Here is a 19,546-nt window from a genome sequence, read left to right as displayed (position 1 = left end):
ACTACAACTCCCATCATCCCTAGATAACAGGACCAGTGGTCAGGGATGATAGGAACAGGAGTCCCAAAACAGCCGGGGGGCCAAGTTTGGCCATCACTGGCCTAGAAGGATGCATCCCTCACGATTACATGCAAGTACATCTTGCATGTTAAAAAGGAAGAAGCTACAAATACACCTACCAGTTACCACACCCAGACCAAATTTTACCAGCTTCTCTGCAAGAATATCATGTGGAAGACGGCCAAGCAGTTAGCTCTTGGCTACAGTGCTCAGAAAATACTGTTTCAACAAGTAAATCATCTAGTGTAGACATTTATAAGATTTTACATGCCTACACATTTAGGAGGTAGCAGCAAAGAGAGCCCATATCATTATAATGAGTGTTTTGTTCAACATCGTGGGTATGTGGGGGCCATTATGCTGAAGTCACAGCATACCAAGTCCATAGTTCTCAATCCACTCATTTTCAGCAGTTCAACATGGACTGTTTTGCAAGGCAGTTGATTTTTGTGCTCCTTCCATTCACACTCTTTAACAGCTTTATCACCATCAGAGAAGGGGGTGCCAGAAAGGGGTGCTATTGCTTAATTATCTTCATTACACACAAACCCAGAAACTGTATACACTACAAATAATTTGTGGCTTTTAGGAAAACATATGCTCATGTTCCATCGCCTCATTTTTTTGAAAATGCATGCAGAAGCTCCAACTGCAGAAAATTAGAATGGGAGAAGTGAAAATGATGAATGTCACATTTTGTTTCCTATTTATCTATCAGAGCTGTAATCCTATTCACATTTATCTGTCGGAAAGCTCCACTATACCCAGCAAGTCTTACTTATGAGTAAATATCATGGGATTGCAGTGCAAGCAGAGTTCTAGGAGGCTGCTCCTCTCAATTTCCCATCCATCTTTCACTGCTCTTTCTATTCTGTGCTGTCTGTGTCACGGCAAGGTTTTGTAACGCTATGGAATCCTCAGTGGGGAAAGTGGGTGTGCATTCATAGATTTAACATATTGCAATTTTTTATATATATTAGTTCACTGGTCTTCAACTGGTAGGTCAGGATACACTGCTAAGCCATGGCCTGATCTAAGGTGGGTTGCAACAGGAGCGCTGCAACAATGCAAATATACTGTATGGGAAAAGTTTCAGAATGCCCCCCACGCATGTCTAGGTTAAAACCAAACAGTTTTGGGTTAAAACTGGGTGGTCCTGGGTATAAAAAGGTTGAAGACTGCTCTACTATACACTCACATTCCAAATCATTCTGTAACCTACGGTGAATTTAGTGCACATCTTAAGAGTCCTGGGAGGCATGGAAAGCTGTAATGACAAAGGCTTCAGGTAGACTACACTGATCAGCTGGGATTATGTGGATGGGATAGGCTGCCACGATGTAGCTACAGAAGAAGGCCAGAGAAGATGCAATGAACAAGAGGGTGAAATGGTGAGTATCCCTCAAACATACACAAGACAGTGAACTGAACCTCCAAAGGAGACCAAGCGGAAACAGCTGCTTTTTACCGTGCAGAGATATAAAATGCAAGGCCAACAACAACATGCAGAAGCAAATTCTAATAATACACTATTACAGAAAGGTTACTTAAAAGAACAAAATAACAACAACAACATAGCCAGCTGAGTAAAGTTAAGACTGATTGCAGATAGCAGCTGGAAACCAACTGGGGTTCTCTCACACATGTGAACAGTTAGCAAAGGAATTATATTTAACACACTTATGTTAAACTGAAATAAAGGGGGTAAAGCAGAATGAATGCTCATACCCAAAATGAACTTAAAAATCATGGAAAGCCAGGCTGACTTTGCTTTCCACCCACCCACACACCTGATTTGTGGCTCAAGAAGATGCTCTCCCTGCCTCTGCCCATATTCTCAACCAAAAACTCCAAATGGAGTTTATGCAATATAGTACATGCCGAAAATGAATGACCTCGGCAAAATGCATTTCCTTATCCTGGCCATTCCCTAGATCTCTGACTAAAAAAGAAAAGAAAAATAGTATCTGTTCTTTTGACAGAAATCTAGCTGCCAAGATTGCTTGCAGCAAAGGGTTTTTGTTTTGTTTTTTGTTTGTTTCTTAGAAGAGATCAAACATTACAGCTCATTTGCAGAGGGTTCAGCAGGACCTGACATGCAGATCTGATGCAACTCACACATGCCACCTCTCCGTCTATATAGCAGCCCAGCAAAACTGTCAGGGCAGTATGGGTGGCACACCCCAAACAGAAGGTGGTTGTGCAACGCTTCGTCCCATGTACTCCTTCCTGTTCACAGGCATTGCTTCCCACTGCTCAAGTTTAACACTGAAGCAGTGTATTGAAACTGCAAGAGCCTCCTCTGGTCGTATGTCCCATTATATTCAATACAAATGCAGAAGCACCACCGCCGAGATGAAAACTGAAGCCTGTTGTAATGTGTGCTAAATTTAATCAGGGACAGCCCAATAAATTTTGCCTGCTGAGGCAAAGGGTGAAATGGTGCAGCCCACCACCCAGTTCCATGTGCAGAATCTGACCAGCCTGGCAGATAAATCTTATTTCAATGCTGGTAATGGTGTCGTGACCCTGGAACTGGGAGGGCATGCAGCGCCAAACCATTGGATGAACCTGTGCGGCGAGTGTCCCACTGGTATGGAGGTGTGGCACTGCCATCCTCTGGACTCAGAGGACTCCAACGGAGAACCTTAAGGCAACCCAGGAAGACCTGCAGTAGGAGAAGGCTGGGTCCCTCATATACAGAGCAGCAGCTTGCAGCATAAATGCTGCCAACAAATAGGTGACTGCTGCTACTGTTACTTCTACCGCTTAGTATCAGGGTTCAGTTTCAGTTTGTTCCTCGCTTCCCCAGAGCACAGCCTGAACCCTACCTTGCCTCCAGCAAGGAACCTTGTCCCAACACCCGAGTCAGGCCTTGCCTTGATGCAGAGAGCACAGCTAATGGGAGAGAGACATCTACTACATCTTATGGCATCAGGTGCAGGCCAGGCTATGCGTGGAACATTCACGTCTCTCTCCTCTATTCTCAGCTGCCTCACTCTACCCAATAGTGGGCTGGCCCTGTGTATCATACAGGTAATCTCCCCTCCCAGCAAGATTTCCCTTTCTCTTGGTTCCCATGCTGTTGCCTACACATTGGACTCAGTGCAAGAGCCCTCCTGGTGTGTTATTTGAGTGAACGGGCAACACATAAGGGGCAATAAGTCTGGACATTTAGTTCTGCCCCTGAGGTTGCACAGCTCCTCAATATCCCCTCCAGGGCTGAAGGATAGCTTCTGAAGAAGAAGCTTTTTCTGTCAGTGAAATATTTAGAATCCTCAAACAGGGCCCTAAACCACACAGTGAGCCTACAGGAATAGAAAATGCTCCTCAGTTCAGAAATTACTCAACATGTAATGGGTAAGAGGGAGATGAGCAACCACATGGCCTCACAGCTCTGAGTAATGTGTGAAGAGAATCTGATTCAGGTCTGCTCATAATACGGCTCCCCACCCCCCGTTTAAAGGATGTGCTTGCAACAGTGTATGCACTGATATACAGAACTACTAGAAAATATGACTGACAGTCTTAAAATCTAGGTGTTTGGATTGCTACTAAAGTCTGAGGCATTTTGTGTTCCATGTGGTTTGGTTCGTTCACTGTTGGTGTGGCGTGGACTATTACTTAGGAGTCTGCTGTGCATTTTGACCGTTAGATACAGAAGTCTCCCATTTTTTCAACTTTTCTACTGAATCTCAGATTATTCTTTGCACACAACATTTCAACTTACTGTTAAAATTCCTATCAGTCACTCCCAGAAGTTTTCACACACACATTGAATATCTAAACATGTTGGTATTATACTGCATTAAGCAAACCTACTGCCATCTTGAAGACTAATCCAATTCATGTTCTGGCCTGCTTGCTGTATATTTACACGGAAGACTGAAGTTCAAGGCTAACCAGGCCCCAGATGTTCTACAGATAGGATACGCCATTAAAAGTGCCTCTCCCCAAACTTTCTTGGCTTATTGGTTCTAATTTTTTTCAACTCACAAAGTACACTACAGTGTGTTGCTCTGGCAACTAGGGATGTTGCACTTGGTACACAACGCATTTGGCTTTAATTTGAATTCTTTATCAGCAAACAATTGCAGCATGCACTTCTACTACTTTAAAATATTTATATTGATTATGAAACCACTTTAAGGCCACAGTGGAAGATTTCCTCCCTCTTACGAAATAGAGTGGTATGCCTTCCTGCCCATTAGAGTGGCGGCACCTTTTTCCTACCTAATCTCCTATCTAATTTGTGTAAATAAGATGTAACTTGTTGTGATTAGGAAGACTGTCAAACAATTTCTTGTGGATGGCTAGACTCCAATTAGGATGCAAGACCACAACAATTAAAGAAGCCCCTATAATCTCATTTTATCTTAAGCACAGAGGTATGCACAGCTCCTGCTTTGGTCAATATTGTTGCTTTTTTTACACCCATCAGATGAATGTACTTCCAAAGCTCTTAAGTTTGAAAAGCAAAGGCAAATCCCTGATCTTTTTATCGTGAGCCAAGGAAGAATGTTGCAAACTTGTGTATTTGTCTGCCTTATTTTCCAGCCTTTGATGTCTAAAATAGGACAGTGTGAAACTGCAGGAATGTGTGTGTGTGTGTGTGTGTGTTTGTGTTTCAAACTTTCAACTATGCTTTAATTTGTGTCCTGGTTTTCTGAAATAAATATTTTCCCCCAGTATTTATTTATTTTTAAATTTGGCCCAGAGTTATTCAGAACTCAGATTCCTGCAAAGTCTTCTGTTGCTTGTATACATTTGCCTTTTGAGCTACCGTATTTTTCGCTCTATAAGACGCACCAGACCATAAGACACACCTAGTTTTTGGAAGAGGAAAACAAGAAAAAAAACCATTCTGAATCCCATAAGCCAGGACAGCAAGGGGGATCGCTGAGCAGCGATCCCGCTTGCTGTCCTGGCTTATGGGATAGCCGCGCGCAGCCTCTCCCGGGCAGGGGATGAAGGCTCCCCTTGCCCGGGAGAGGCTGCGTGCAGCTAAGGCCCCCCCCCCAAGAGCTGCACTCCCTTTAAAGAGCGTGCGGAGTCTGTGTGCGGCTCTTGGGGGCTTTTCCCCGAGGAGGGAGAAGGGCAGCCCTTTTACATCCTATGGGGAAAGCCCTGAAGAGCCCCACACATGCTCCATGTGGCTCTTTAAAGGGAGCGCTGAGCAGAGCCTCCTGCCTGCATTTGCTCCATAAGACACACACACATTTCCCCTTACTTTTTAGGAGGGGGAAAGTGTGTCTTATAGAGTGAAAAATACGGTACTTATGTATTATTTCCAATATGACAGAGAAAAAGGGTCGCTGCTCAAGTGGTTTGGAAAGCCACGTAGAGTAACTGAGGAACATGTGCATAGAACCCTAGCGTTATTTCTTAAAGCTACTTTAATTAAAATAAAGTATATTATAACTGGAGTGAAGCAGTTAGAACTGAGTGGTCAAGTAAATTTGGTTACTCATACTCTTGTGTGTTTAAAAGTCACATGATAGTGGTTCTATGACTGGAGAGTCTGTTGGTCAACCAGAATGGTCCCCAACACCATCATAGTCATTTGAAGTTACAACATGGGGGAGAATGTGTTTTCCTCAGTACAATTCATTTGTAAGGAAGTTTCAAATGTCCCAACTCCCATTAGCCCCCAGCCAGGACGGTCAATGGTCAGTGATGAATGGAGTTTTAATCCAGCAAAATTTGAATAACCACAGGTTTCCTACCCTGCCTCTATTGACTGGGAAGGTGCCCATTTTTGTCTAGACAACAAAGTATTCTGTTTGTTAGACATCAGAGATCACAGAATTGTAGAGTTGGAAGGGGCCACAAGGGCCATCTAGCAGCCCAACCCCCTGTGATGCAGGAATCTTTTGCCCAACGTGGGGCTTGGACACAAGACCCTGAGATTAAGAGTCTTCTGCTCTACCGACTGAGCTATCCCACGTTTTGGTAGGCAGTTTGGCTTCCTGTAAGACTGATAGGCCTCATTATTCCAATTATGAGTAATACGTAATATTTTAGCTGGAACTACCTGCCCTAGATAGTGCACTCTGGGGGAATTAATGCACTTCCCCTATGAAAAAAGCTACCTAGTTTTCAGACATGAATGCCGCAGCACTAATGAATTCAGAGATCACAAAGAAGCACGTTCAGCCAAAATTAGTAGGCACCTGAAGGTTCCATGTCCCATGTGTAGCAATCAATCAATAGTTCTCCCTCCCGTTACTTTTTAGAGTTTGCTTTTTTCTTTACTCTTGGAAGGAGGGGAGGAAAGCATTCCACCCCCATTAATATTCTTTCACAATTTTTTCTTTCGCTTTTTCTCTGTAGTATGGAAGATGACAACTAGAGGAAGACTTTGGACTACATCAATCAAAGCAAGCAAGCACATGTAAAATCAATATGCCAACAGAGATTTGCAATTAGCAATAAGCTGCTAGAGTGAAGATCATTTGTTGTCTTGCACATTTGTTCGATTACAAACAGGCAGAATACCGAAAAATCCAGAATTAACTTAAAACATGCAATGCTCATTGAAGTTTAATTGATGGGTTTCTGCATGCAAAAGCCTTTTTGCATTGGTAAAGAATTTATAGCTCAGCCACCAGGGGTAGCCAACATTACCTTACTAATACGGTCAACTTGAGCAAGAGATAAATGACATCTTGCCAGCAGAAATTAACTCTACTGAGGGTTAAGCTCCCTCGCTTCTCATTGCCTCATATGCCCTAAAGGTATATATATATTTGACTCAAGATGAAGTATTATTAAATATCAGAAACTTAAAAGCTTGCCGAATAACAACAAAATAATTGATCTTTCAATCCAGTAACGAAAAACAATTCCAATTACTACAAATTAACACCCATAATACATCACAACTTCCCAGAACATTCAAAATCTTCTTTCTTAAGGAATTAATATTTTCCACAAGCTAGTTTTCAGATGGAATTCTATAATCAGTTATACAGCAGAAACCCAAACTGGTTTCAGTGGGAGTAAGTGAACAGAGCAGAATGCAAGGCTTTCATTTATAGCCTTTGCAAAATTAAGCAAGATCATAGGGATATAAAAAAACACATTAAGCAGACCCTAACTCTACTTACCTGGGAGTAAATTGAATTCAATTCAACTTGCTCCCGAGCACACATGCTTACAAATGCACTTTGAGGCTACATTCACCTGGGAGTAAGCCTCATTGAACTTATTTGGTCTTATTCCTAAGTGGACATGCATAGGACTGCACAATCACAAAGAGTTTTTCAGAGTATTCCAAAATTAGAAAATTACAACAGGATTTAATGGGGGTGGGGGGTGGGGAAGGATGGGCAATATAACCACAGATTCTCTCCCAAAATAGGTACTTTCCAGATTTGTTGGGCTATAATCAGCAAGTGTTTCCCTTGCTGGAAAGAACTGACGCTAAACTATTTTCTCCTTTAACTGACTTTGCTTTGGGATAAATTATCTTATTTCAGCAAGTAAATTGCAAATCCATAAGCAATGCTCTGATATCTTCTGTCACATTAAACTCAAATGGTTACTTTCTTGCAGTTAAAAACAGTTTTCAAAGTACTGGAAATGCTCATCAGCATCACATTAATAGGAGTCAAATACTTCTAACTAGCATTTCTGCTTCCGCCAGAAAAGAAATGTGACGCAAACTAATTTCTTTCTTATAGCTCAGGTCTACTTCTCTGGAACATTCCCTTTCCACTGAATCATGTACCCCTTGAGAGAAGAGGACCCCGTCATTCTTAAATTTGCTTGTATGATATGAACAGAAGCACCACAACCACTAAGTGCAAAAGGCAACTGACATACTGAATTATCAACACACTAAAATTGAGAATCTCAGGGTCCTCTTCATGTCTCTCCTGTAAAAGAATTGTTTAGTGCCAGTTATACTATACAAAACTCACACGTGACAGGGACCCTTCCCCCGGAAGACTTCACAATCTACATCAAGACTGGAACTAGACCAAGATCTGAGAATTTATGAGGAACAGGCCCCATGAGGAGGGACATCCAGGCAACTGAGGGGCAGGTGGGACAAGCCTAGGTTGGATTTTCCCTGATAAAAGGAGGATGTTGACTACTCAGTCAGTTAAACCTTTTTTGGATTGACTTGCACCCAGACAGTCTGGAGCTTGCAAAAGCACATATATATGTGTGTGTGCAACAGGCATGGGTCAGTCATACAAGCCAGAAAGCAGTTCTCAAAGACCAGTAGGCAGGGCACTTCAATGTCATAGCAGATTAACTGTTGTCACGGCTTTTCTTTTTTAGTGGCAGCAGGAAGCACTGACGGGACATTGGCAAGAACCCATGCAAGGCAAGCTTTATCACAATAATGGTTTACAGAACATTCCCTGTGCTCCCAACACTATAGCTTAATTTCAAACACTGGAAGGTTTGAGCTCAAGATGGCGCCTTAACTTGCAGAATGTGTTGCTAATGTAAGGACTGGACTAGTGAGCTGCCCTTTCATTGCAAGAAGCATTTGCACTGCCTGACATGCCCATTGGAAGCTTTTCTGTTGCTGCTGCCAATATTTCATGAACACATATTATGGATAACAATGCTATAAACACAGACTTGCCAGCAGGCTCCACTGATCTGAGCAGGACTTAATACTAAGTAAAATTACTCAATTACTGATGGATTGTTTTCTCTTTTTTTAATGATGTGAAGCACCGTGGCACTTTTTTGTGTGTGTAAGTAAAAAGCTGCATAGAAATCATTTAAAACAAACAAACAAGTCTTGATGGCTATGATCCTAAGTACGGATATATTCAAATAGTTTCCACTGAAATTAGTGCTACTTATAAGAAGCAGATGGGTTTAAGCTAGAGATATATCCTCAAGAGAGATGCAAAGTCATCTAGCTGTTATGCGAACTCACGAGGAGAGTGTTATTTCAGATGCTGACAGGTTACATTTTGCTGCTTATTCTGTCGTTAAATCTGTTTGTATGGAAAGTTGTTTGAAAAGGACAAGTGGATTATTTTACACGTCATTCCCTAAGAAACTCCAAATGTCAAAGATCTTTTCAGAAGCTCAAGTATGTTGTCTCCATAAACTATCTAGCCAATTCAACCAGAAACAGTTTACAAGGGTTCATTGAAATTTCCTTCGCAAACCCTAGATTTATAACTGTCTCTCTTATCACATCTGGAAGAAGTCAGATCAGTGTTTTAAGAGGAAGGGGGGAACAAGAGGTTTTGACAAGACAGTTTGGAAAACAGCAGCTAGGAGTCTTTGTTTTGAAGTTAGTAGCAGCTTAATATTTATGCATTTGTACATTGACCAGTCAAATATTAACTACCCTTAACACAAGCCTTGTGGGTACTGAATAACTTTAATGCTAGTATTCTTTTGCGGCATGGGACAGCTTGCATGCTCACAGTCACAAAAAGACCACACATTTCTATTTCCTACAGCCCAAAGCAAAGGACTGTCGCCTTTCAGAAAGCAGGGGGTGGGGTAGAGAAAGTGCCTCCAAATACTGGCGTCTACAAGGGGTGGGGAACCTATATGCCTCTCCAACTCGCTCCAGCCAGCACGGTCAACGGTCAGGAGTGATGGGAGTTGTAGTCCCAAAATCATCGGGAGGGCCACATGTCCCCCCCCCCCCACCCCGGGTGCAGGACGAAGTTGGAAGAGCCGTTCGTCTCCCTAGTGAACCAAGTCTCTCTCTCTCTCTCAGGAAAGAGAGAAATGTGGGAGTTTGCCTCAACAACCACGAATCACGAAGCGGCAGCCAAAAACACCACAGCGTTGTTGCAAAATGAACTGAAACCAAGCACACACCGGGGTGGGGGTGGAATAAAAGCTGCTCCCAGGAATCCTGGAAGGCAGGCTGAGAAGGATGTACGTAAACCTCTTTTCTCCCCGAACTGGCCACATTAATTCAAGTTGGCCCAGAGGCTTGTGAGAACACACCTCGCTCCATAGCGGTCAACCCCGCCTCGTCTTACGAGTCTGGGCATCTCTCTTTTTTTTGCGCGATACCTGCAAAAATGCAATGCCTCCGGTTCGAGTCCCGTGACATGGCTGCGAAACCAAGGAAAGTTCCCCACTCGGTTCAAAGAGTCGCCTTGGCGTGGCGAGGGAGAGGCTGGTCCAGAAAACAACCGAGCCGAGAGAGGACGAAGACCCCGCCAGCCCTCTCCAAAGCCCCCTTACCGGACTCGCGGCTGCTGCGCGCTCTTCTGCCTCGCTCTTCGCAGGGCGCGGTGGGGCCCCGAGACCGACCGGGAAGATGGGAGTTGCTGGCAACGGGCGAGTCCGCCTTTCGCTCGCTGGCTGGCTTCTGCTCTCTCGCAGCTGCAGCCGCGCCTCGGCGTCGGCGAGGGAGAGCGGGAAGGGCGAGGAGGCAGCGGCGGCAGCCGATGCAGCCTGGAAGGAAACGAGCGGCCGAGCCACCCAAGTGAAGGGAGGGGAGGAGGAAGCGGAGGAAGATAGAGAGAAAGAAAAGTGCGTCTGAGAGACAGAAGTTACCAGGCGCGTAAAAAGGACCGTGCGCCCAGCAGCGCTCACTTCCCCATAGCGCGCACAACCAAGCACTACCGCGCGCCGAGCCCTCGGGAGCCGCTCGCAGCCTCCGCGCTGGTTTACGCCCGACGGGGAAAAGAAGCCGCGCTCATATTGGATTAGGGGGCGGACCACGCGCGGCCCGGGAGGGGTAGCGGCTTAGCAAGGCGGCTCTCGGCTCCCGCGCGCCCGCTCCGCGTCGCTTTTTCCTCACCTGCCCTCCGTGTCTCCTCCGCCGCGGGAGGGCTCGCCTGCAGGGACGGGGCAGCGCGGCTCTGCCAAGCGGCCGGGCTGGGGCTCGGAGCGAGTTGGCGCCTCCCGCTGCTGCGCCGCGCTTGGTATCGCCCTCCACGCCCCGCAGATACCACGCTGCCCAGCCCGACGGCGGGGAGGAAGTTGCGAGGAAGTCCCGAGAAAAACAAAAGTGACTCGCTGCCGCCGCTCGAGTGGAAGGGCGGAGGGGAGTTGGTGCGCCGCCGCTGCCCGCGTGGGAAAACAAATGTGCAAGGAAGCGGCCGGGCAGGGGCGGAGGGGCGGCAGCGCGAGCTCGGCTCGCGCCCAGGAAGAAGCCCGGCTGCTTTCGACTCCGTGCAGAGGCAGCTGCGTTGCCTCGGAGTCCCAGCGCAAACGGCCGTAGCTTCCTCGCTCGTTAAGGTTGCCAGCTGGATAGCTCAGTTGCTTAGAGCACAGCATAGTGGTGATAGCGCCGAGGTTGCAGGTTTGGTCTCGTATTATGGGATAGCCGCTTACTCCTGCATTGCAGGGGTCGGACTGGATGATCCTTAGGGTCCCTTCCAGTGTTCTATGAGTCTATGTCAGTCCATGCCCTGTTACCCATGAATACTTATTAATGATGCTTCTTTATTGAGCTGTGCCCGTTCTGTGTAAGGACGGCGGTTTCAAGTTAACATTCTGCAAGGCAAATTAAAACAGAAACGGTTCTGCAGTGCTGCAATAGCGGTTAGCCTTTCTATTGCAGCTCACGTGCAACATCACACCCTCAGTTGCTGATAAGGATGGGAAATCTGTTGTCGTCATTCCTCCCCCCCCTCCATGTTTTTAACGCTCCACTCGCATCAGATCCAGCTACCAGGGCCAGAGGTCAAGAATAATGGGAGCTGTAGTAGTCTAACACCATCTGCAGGGCACCAGGTTGAGGAAGGTACCACAGGCAATGACACATATCGTGGATGAGGATTGTTCCCCATCCCTGGTTTACATGTTTACTTCCCACTCCACTCCACCGTGTTTCACCTTCCAGTCCAATACTCTGCGATACAGGGATCCAACCACCAACCTTCTGGTTAACAGTCAGATGCACTGACCTATTTTGCCACTGTAGCAGTATTTCTTCCCACCCAGTTTAATCCCTAGATTTACAATTTCCCTGGGGAAAATCTCATAAATTAAAAAAACCCAAAACCTGTTGCCAACCACTTGCCTGTGGTATCCAGACTTTCCTTAAAATATGAAGCTCCTGTCCAAAAGCTCTCTTAAGTTTAGCTGAGGATCAGAACTCAGATCTCCCTAGTTGTTAAGCAATACCCTATGGGGCTTCCAGAAGGGGGCTTAATATTGTAAAGGGTTGGTCAGATATTGAAAATGGGTGGTTGGCAACAGGTCTTTTTCTCAACTTAGGGTGCTTCCAGACTGTCACTCTTTTTGAATGGGATTTGATAATATACTGGCAGAGTCAGGTTTTGCAGTTGTAGTTGATTGGGAGGTCTCGCGCAACGAACTGGCTTTCTCGACAGATCAGACTTGTTATAACTGCACTAGAAAGTGTGAGGTAATACCTGCTTTTACACATTATCCTGCAAACAAATCAGAAGGAATTAAATAGCCAAAGCATTTAAACTCCCTGCAAACAAATCAGAATGAATAAACAGGTTACCTGGAAGCACCCCTAACTGTATTTTTCCTGGAAAGGGTAAATCTGAATTAAATTATGGGGGCAGGCAGGCTGGCAATTTGATGCTAAGAACACTGAATCAAAGAATAGACTGTCTGACTGCATAAATCAGAGATCTGCACTAGCTGACAGTTTGTTACAGGACCAAATTTAAGGTGTTACTATTAGTATATAAAAGCCCTCAACAGCTTGGAACTAGTTTACTTGAAGGATCACCATACTGTATAGATAAATATATAGATATATAGATCTAGATGATATAGATCTAGATGATATAGATCTAGATGATACAGATATAGATATAGATCTGCTTGACTAGTTCAGTCACTGGAGCCAGCATATCTTTAGGCACCAGGCAAAAATATTTCTCTTATCACCCTGAGGAACCCGACATTGAAGCTGCAGAGCACCCCCCCCCCAAGCATCACCCTTTGGAAATGTCCATCCAGGTAGGACTGGAACCTCCACAAAGCAGTGCCAACCACCCCTAACTTTAGGGGTGGACACCAGAAGGACACCTCAGGCAATAGTATCAAAAGCTGCTGAGAGGTCAAGGAGAATTAACAGTGACACATTTCCTCTGTCTCCCGCTCACATACTAGCGGACACAGGTGGTGCTGTGGGTTAAACCACTGAGCCTCTTGGGCTTGCCAATTGGAAGGTTTGTGGTTCAAATCCTGGCAACAGAGTGAGCTCCCATTTCTCTGTCTCAGCTTCTGCCAACCTAGCAGTTCGAAAGCATGTCAGTTCAAGTAGATAAATAAGTACCGCTGCAGCAGGAAGGTAAACAGTGTTTTTGTGCGCTCTGGTTTCCATCATGGTGTCCTTTGCACCAGAAGCGGTTTAGTCATGCTGGCCACACGACCTGGAAAGCTGTCTGTGGACAAACGCCGGCTCCCTTGGCCTGAAAGCGAGATAAGTGACACAACCCCATAGTCACCTTTGAATGGACTCAAAAGTCCAGGGTCATTTACCTTTTAGCTTTACCTACTAGCAAATTCACATTGCTTAATTAAAGTGGATTTTGTGCGCCTGTATAACAGACCCACTCCCCCCCCATCAAAATCAGACTTTTTGCAGTAAGGAAAGTGACGGGAAAGCAGTGGCATAGCGTGGGGGGTGCAGGGGGGGCGGCCGCACCGGGCGCAACATCTGGGGGTTAGGGTTAGGGTGCGCAAATCCATGGGTTAGGGGGCGCAAATCCACGGGTTAGGGGGCGCAAATTACTTGCCTTGCCCCGGGTGCTGACAACCCACGCTACGCCACTGCGGGAAAGTGTGGGATAACAATTGCTTGATACGTCATATAGCTCCCCTACAAACAAATCAGAATAAATGTTCACTAAACAGGTAATATTGTCTAACCTTCCCACAAACTTGTGCAGATGATGAATGCTCAATAAACAGGTTGTCTACAAGCTAACTCAGCCTCATAGACGCAGGCTTGTTGTGAAGGCCTGCATACTTCCTTGCCGCACAGCCCTCAGTTGTGCTTTGGAATTGCAATAATCTTGTAAGGCAGGTCAGTAGCAGTCCTCTCTCTACTTATCTAGGAAGCAGCACTCAGAAAGAAATATGGTATGATTTGTGCCCCTTCGCCCTGCACACATTGCTGGCTCTTCTCTTTGGCAGCACAACCTACAATTTATTATAGCTGTTGTATGGACAGAAAGATAACTTGAGGAGACTTTGCACAGGTCTGCGGGGCTTCGGGTGCACCTTGAAATATAAGGCATGAAATCATCTAATGAAACTTCTGTCAGAAACAAATTTTATATAAAACCTGACATTTGTTAAGACCACTTCTGAGAAGGGGATGTTTGCTTTCCGTTCTTTATATGCACCCCAATAATCCCAGTCTCAGAAAATTTTCTTGTGCAAAAACTTTTTGTACAAATCCTACACTAGTGGCACTCAGAGTAGACCCAACGAAGTTAATAGGCACGACTAAGGTTAATGCAATTCTTAAAAATTAGCTGAATGCAACCCTTAATTGAAAAATGTCTTCTTGCAATTTAATGCCCTCTTGCAAAATAATTTAGCATGTGGAGCATACATGCGACTATCAAAGAATCACTGGAGAGAATAATTTTCAAACTACACAAGCCAAACATCTGCACTATTCCTCATTTTCTAAAATTAGAGCAATCTAAACTGTTGTATATAATCAAGAGCACTCAGTACTAATATTGTGATTATTTGGCAGAAGTAGCTATAGCTAAGAGCTGATCCTAGGAATTATGCCAAGACCAATCTTGAAAAGGAGAACCATTTGGCTGTATACCATCAAGAGCCAGGGCAGAGGAAGGGGGGAAATGGAGGTTATGGAGCCTGGTTTGATTTTAATGAATTTCTAGGTTCTTTATTGTGTAACCATCAGAATTATTTTTTGAAAGTGTAGAAAACAGAGATACTGTACCAGAAATGAAGCCTAATGCTATGGAGTAAGCTCCACTGACCCCATTAGGGCTTATTTTAAAATAAGTATACACCAAATCGGAGGAAAGTCATGTATTTAAAAGGGAAGATCATTATATGACCTTATTGTAGTAGCTACAGAGAAAAGAAACTGGCCACCTTCTCTAAGTTTTGTTCCAATACCTTCTTGTTATATTTCTTCTAGAGTTGTGAGTTGAAGCTGTTGGCAAGCCAGGATAAGATCTGACAGATTAGCCAGCAGGGACCTCTCCATGAATGGCTGTTTGCCCGTGTGTTTCCCAACAATGGTAATATTAATAGAATTTTTTTGTATGAACAAATGAGGTTGGATTTAGTCACTAGAAGAGCATGCTTTTCGGTTAAAGGCTCTTGGATCTATTGCTTGTTCTTCTTGTTATTAGTAATGTAAAATGTATGTCTTTTCGCTTTTCCTTCTTGCTTGTTTGATCCTGCCATGTCCTTTTCTGAATTCTTACAGAACAGGGAAAGACACACACACACACAGAGAGAGAGAGAGAGAGAGAGAGAGAGAGAGAGAGAGAGAGAGAGAGAGACAGGCTAGTTGATGGTGCATAGAAAAGGGATTTTTTCTTGAATCCATAGATGGTGATCCATAACACCCACATGCTGCATGCATTGATCATGTGTCAACCCGTTTCCATAGTAAACACTGTAAAGTCTGAAGTGGAAGTGCATGTGTTCATGGGGCGACACATGGCATGAACCACAGATATAGAAGAGTTACACATAATCCAGTTTCTGTTTGAGCATTGCTATATAGAGTGCAGGAAATAATATGTTTTGGGGAGTCCCTCTAATTCCAAATCTCTAAAGCGCCCTGCCCCTTTTACAGTGGTACCTCGGGTTAAGTACTTAATTTGTTCCGGAGGCACGTTCTTAACCTGAAACTGTTCTTAACGTGAAGCACCACTTTAGCTAGTGGGGCCTCCTGCTGCCATCGCGTGGCCAGAGCACGATTTCTGTTCTCATCCTGAAGCAAAGTTCTTAACCCGAGGTACTATTTCTGGGTTAGCGGAGCCTGTAACCTGAAGCGTATGTAACCTGAAGTGTATGTAACTTGAGGTACCGCTGTATTTGACTGACCAGCTAATTCAGTTGCGAACTGAAGGAGTCACTATGGTTTAACTGAGCCAGCCACCTCTTCGTGTGCGCTGGTCCATTGACTCCACGCATGTGAACCAACTGGTCCTCCTATATTCACCAAAATAATTACAGTGCAGCAGTCATCCTAGGCAGGCTTCATTTAAATGAGAGAGCCAAGCTGCTTTTTAAGAAATGTGCAGTATAGGTAAAAACATACATGTATTTTCAAGCACGTGTATTCTACATTATTTGGCAACTGGTGTAGATTGTGGTTTCCTGCCAAATGTACAGTTAGCAGAAGACCTGGGTTTTGACCTCAAAAAGAATGAAATGGGGTTTTTTTTGGGGGGGGGGTTGCCACTTTTTAATCACATCTTCACTACTACCGTCTGATCAAATTCTGCAATGATCATTCTCCCTACTTTCAGATTACTCATGCAAAATTCTTAAAGGAAGATACTCTGGGGGATTTGAAATGTATGCCAATCAGCATCAGCCCATTTTTAGTGCAATGAAGTCAAAAGCATTCATCTTTAACGGTGGTGTTTGGGGAAATCTCAAGGAAGTCTGTCCTAAAAGCACCATTTTCTTCTGCAGGACAATATTTTCCTGAAATAATAGAACTAGATGAGTATTCAGTGTAAATTAACAAAATGCCTGACATTTGTTGCTGGCAGATGCTGATACTTGAACCTTTGCCCATTTCAGTTCGGCTCTTCAGCACTTCCTGATCGCTCCGGATTGCTAACCTGGGCTTAGAGTGTACATAAATAGGTCTTTGGGATGCTAGTTGCATATGTGGATTTTTTGATCAGACAGCAAATGTTAGTTTAGTGCAAGAAGAATTGGTGTCTAGCTGTAGTTTATCAGTTAAGCTAAAGGCAGGTGGGATTTCTGAAAAATTATTTGTTTGACAGCAGATGAGAAACAGCTAATGGGACTTTCATTTTTATTTCCCTTCAGCTCAAAATTTCCATCTGCAAGCAGAGACAAGCATGTTGTTTGGATGTAAATTCCACTGAAATGAATGGGGCTTGCTTACAATTGAATATGTTTAAGATCTGGTTACAGGAGCAGATGTGTTGTGTTTATTTCTCCTCCCCCAGAAAACCAGCTGCTTCTCATGGCAAGTTAAATATGCATGATAGTGAATTAGTTAACGGTAGAGTCTCAATGGGTCTTATTATCGTATCATACCTGAACCACATCTCTACAAACTCCCAAAGATTCTGTGAGGATTCACCAAATGTTAACAGATCCATGTTAAGCTGTAATGTTTTTAGTTAACTCCACATTATCCACAACGTAAAAGATTGTCAGTCAGAAAATACAGTGTTCGTGGTAATGCTTTATAGTGCACAGTTGCCTTCCTGAGAATGTCTGCCTGCCTCATTTTCCTCCCCAAGTTCTGAGAATAGCCACTGTTGTGTATTTTTTCATGCACCCAGCATGACACACGTGAGATACAGACTTGCACAGCTAGACAAAGAAAATAGGTTGCATTTCAGTCCCGACTTTTGTGTGAAAGTGCCCCAGGGGACACTGTCATGCGGAAGTATGAATATATGATAAGACCAAGCCATAAAGTTGCTCACAAAAAAGAAAAAGAAAAATGCTTTTCAGTTCAGTGATAAGAAATTGTGACAGTATCGAAAATAGAAAGTATGCCCATCCCTAAGGGCTTTCGTAAGATAACACAACAAACACATTCTGATAAAAACCATCAGTGCTGAGTAATGCTTGACGTTGCCATTCCAATTCACTCATAAGCTAGTCTGGAAACAAAATAGCATGGCTGGGCTCCATTCTCCAATTTGTAGGTATAAACTTGGGCTAACCTGAAATCATAAGTATCTGCAGGGGGAATGGGCAACAGAGGGCAACTGCCCTGCCTCACTGGAATCATATATAAACACAGAGATACACTACGGTTACCAAATTTTTTTCAATGAATCCGGGGACCCCTTTTTTTTTTTAAGCTGAGTAGCAACAGGGAGTCAGTAGTGGGGATGGTGAGGCAAAAGACCCTGGGCCCAAGCACACATGCATATTGTATAAAGGTGCAAAGCCCTTCTTTCGCAACGGTGCACCGCTCACCCATGACTCCCAAGCCTCCCCCGATCTTCTGCCCAATTCCCCCTTTGTTTTGACAGATCGGGGGAGGCTCAGGAGTCACGGGCAGGCGGCCGTTGCACAGGAGGGGTGCAAGGCTCACGGTTTCTCTGCCAAGCAAGGTGCAAAGCCTTCTTTCACACCCTGTGAAACATAAATGCACAGAGTTTTTTAAAAACTGGGCAACAGCCACCTGCCCGCAACTCCCGAGCCTCCCCTGTTCAGTCAAAACAAAGGAGGCAGGGGGAGGAGATCTGTACCGCCAGACGTCCCCGATTCCCCTTTGGCAGTGGCAGCAGCAGCGGCGGTCAGCAGCTCAGAGTCAGCCTGGTAGCACAGTTGGCTCTGGCTGGCTTCAGGAGCTGCTTGCTGCTGTGGTGTCCGCCATTATTCCTCACCAGAAGTTCCGGCAAGGGAAAATGGCAGGCGCCACAGCAGCGAGCAGCTCCTGAAGCCAGCCAGAGCCAACTGCGCTACCAGGCTGGGTCTGGGCTGCTGAGGCTGCCGCTGCCACATTTCCCGGGGACAGATTTGCAAATCTGGGGACATTCCAGGGACGGAATTTGTCCAGGGACAGATTTGCAAATCCAGGGACTGTCCCCGGGAACCGGGGACATCTGGTAATCCTAAAATACACACACTCACAGCCAGCCAACAAGAGGTTTAGAGTGAGCTCAGACCACTTCTACTGAGAGCGGGTGCCAGACAGGCTCGGCACTTTTCTGGAGAAAAGCCTTCCTGGGCCAGCAAGGAGCTGAGATGTAAGCCACTGCTTGTGATCGAATGATGCTGCTTCTGCAAATGTTCAAATGATATAAGCAAAGGAGTTGTGCTGGCTCTTGGTGATCAGGTGAGGAGCTTCAAGCTGCTGGAGGACCAGCCCTGCTTTATGAGGGGCGGGTGAGTGTTGGCCAAGAGTAGAAGCCAAAAGTAACCCAGCAGAAGAAGAGAAATCAAAAGTGCCGATGAGGCTCTCAGGAAATGGGTAGCGAAAATCCTTTTTGCTGAGCAGCAGAAGCTTATTGCTTCTGTTTTGAATGGTTGAAAGAAAGGCACAAAGGTGATATGTATAAGGTTGCTAGAGAAAGCAAAGAAGCAGAACTTTTTAAATTTGCTTAGCTGTGGATGTTTTCAACTACTTCAGAACTCCTGCCTTCCAAATTATTTCTGTCAAGTCGCACGTCTGAAATGGCTGCCTCTGCTTGCAGGTGGCAAACTGGGGTAGCCGTATGTTTTTTGTCCCAAGGCTTGGGTTTGGAGGGTGCCTTTGCCAGAGTAATGTTCGTAGGAGGCAGCTTCCTCTTCTAAATCATTTCATAAAAAGATGCCACCAGGGCGGTAGGGGGAAGATACCAGTTTTGGCCCCTTCTCCCTGAAATGG

The 19,546-nt window shown here is 44.9% G+C and overlaps 2 protein-coding genes across 2 annotated transcripts in view; one reads left to right on the top strand and one right to left on the bottom strand.

Moving 5' to 3' along the window:
• The window catches only part of HPCAL1 (hippocalcin like 1), a 76,522-nt gene extending 65,466 nt beyond the window's left edge, over positions 1 to 11,056 (bottom strand). Inside the window, exons 1-2 of the mRNA XM_083495776.1 lie at positions 10,814 to 11,056; positions 10,252 to 10,464 (exon numbers count right to left, since the gene is read on the bottom strand). The gene's annotated coding sequence lies outside the window, so the exon portion shown is untranslated. The remainder of the gene's footprint in view (positions 1 to 10,251; positions 10,465 to 10,813) is intronic.
• LOC310702417 (uncharacterized protein) overlaps positions 1 to 19,546 on the top strand; it is a gene marked incomplete at its 5' end in the record, with an annotated part of 62,752 nt that overhangs the window by 3,119 nt on the left and 40,087 nt on the right. The window lies entirely within an intron of this gene.

Source organism: Podarcis liolepis, assembly GCF_965112155.1.
Source record: "Podarcis liolepis genome assembly, chromosome: 3".
Taxonomy (NCBI): Eukaryota; Metazoa; Chordata; class Lepidosauria; order Squamata; family Lacertidae; genus Podarcis; species Podarcis liolepis.
The sequence above is the reverse complement of the archived record's forward strand: the minus strand, read 5'-3'. Positions and strand labels throughout refer to the sequence as shown.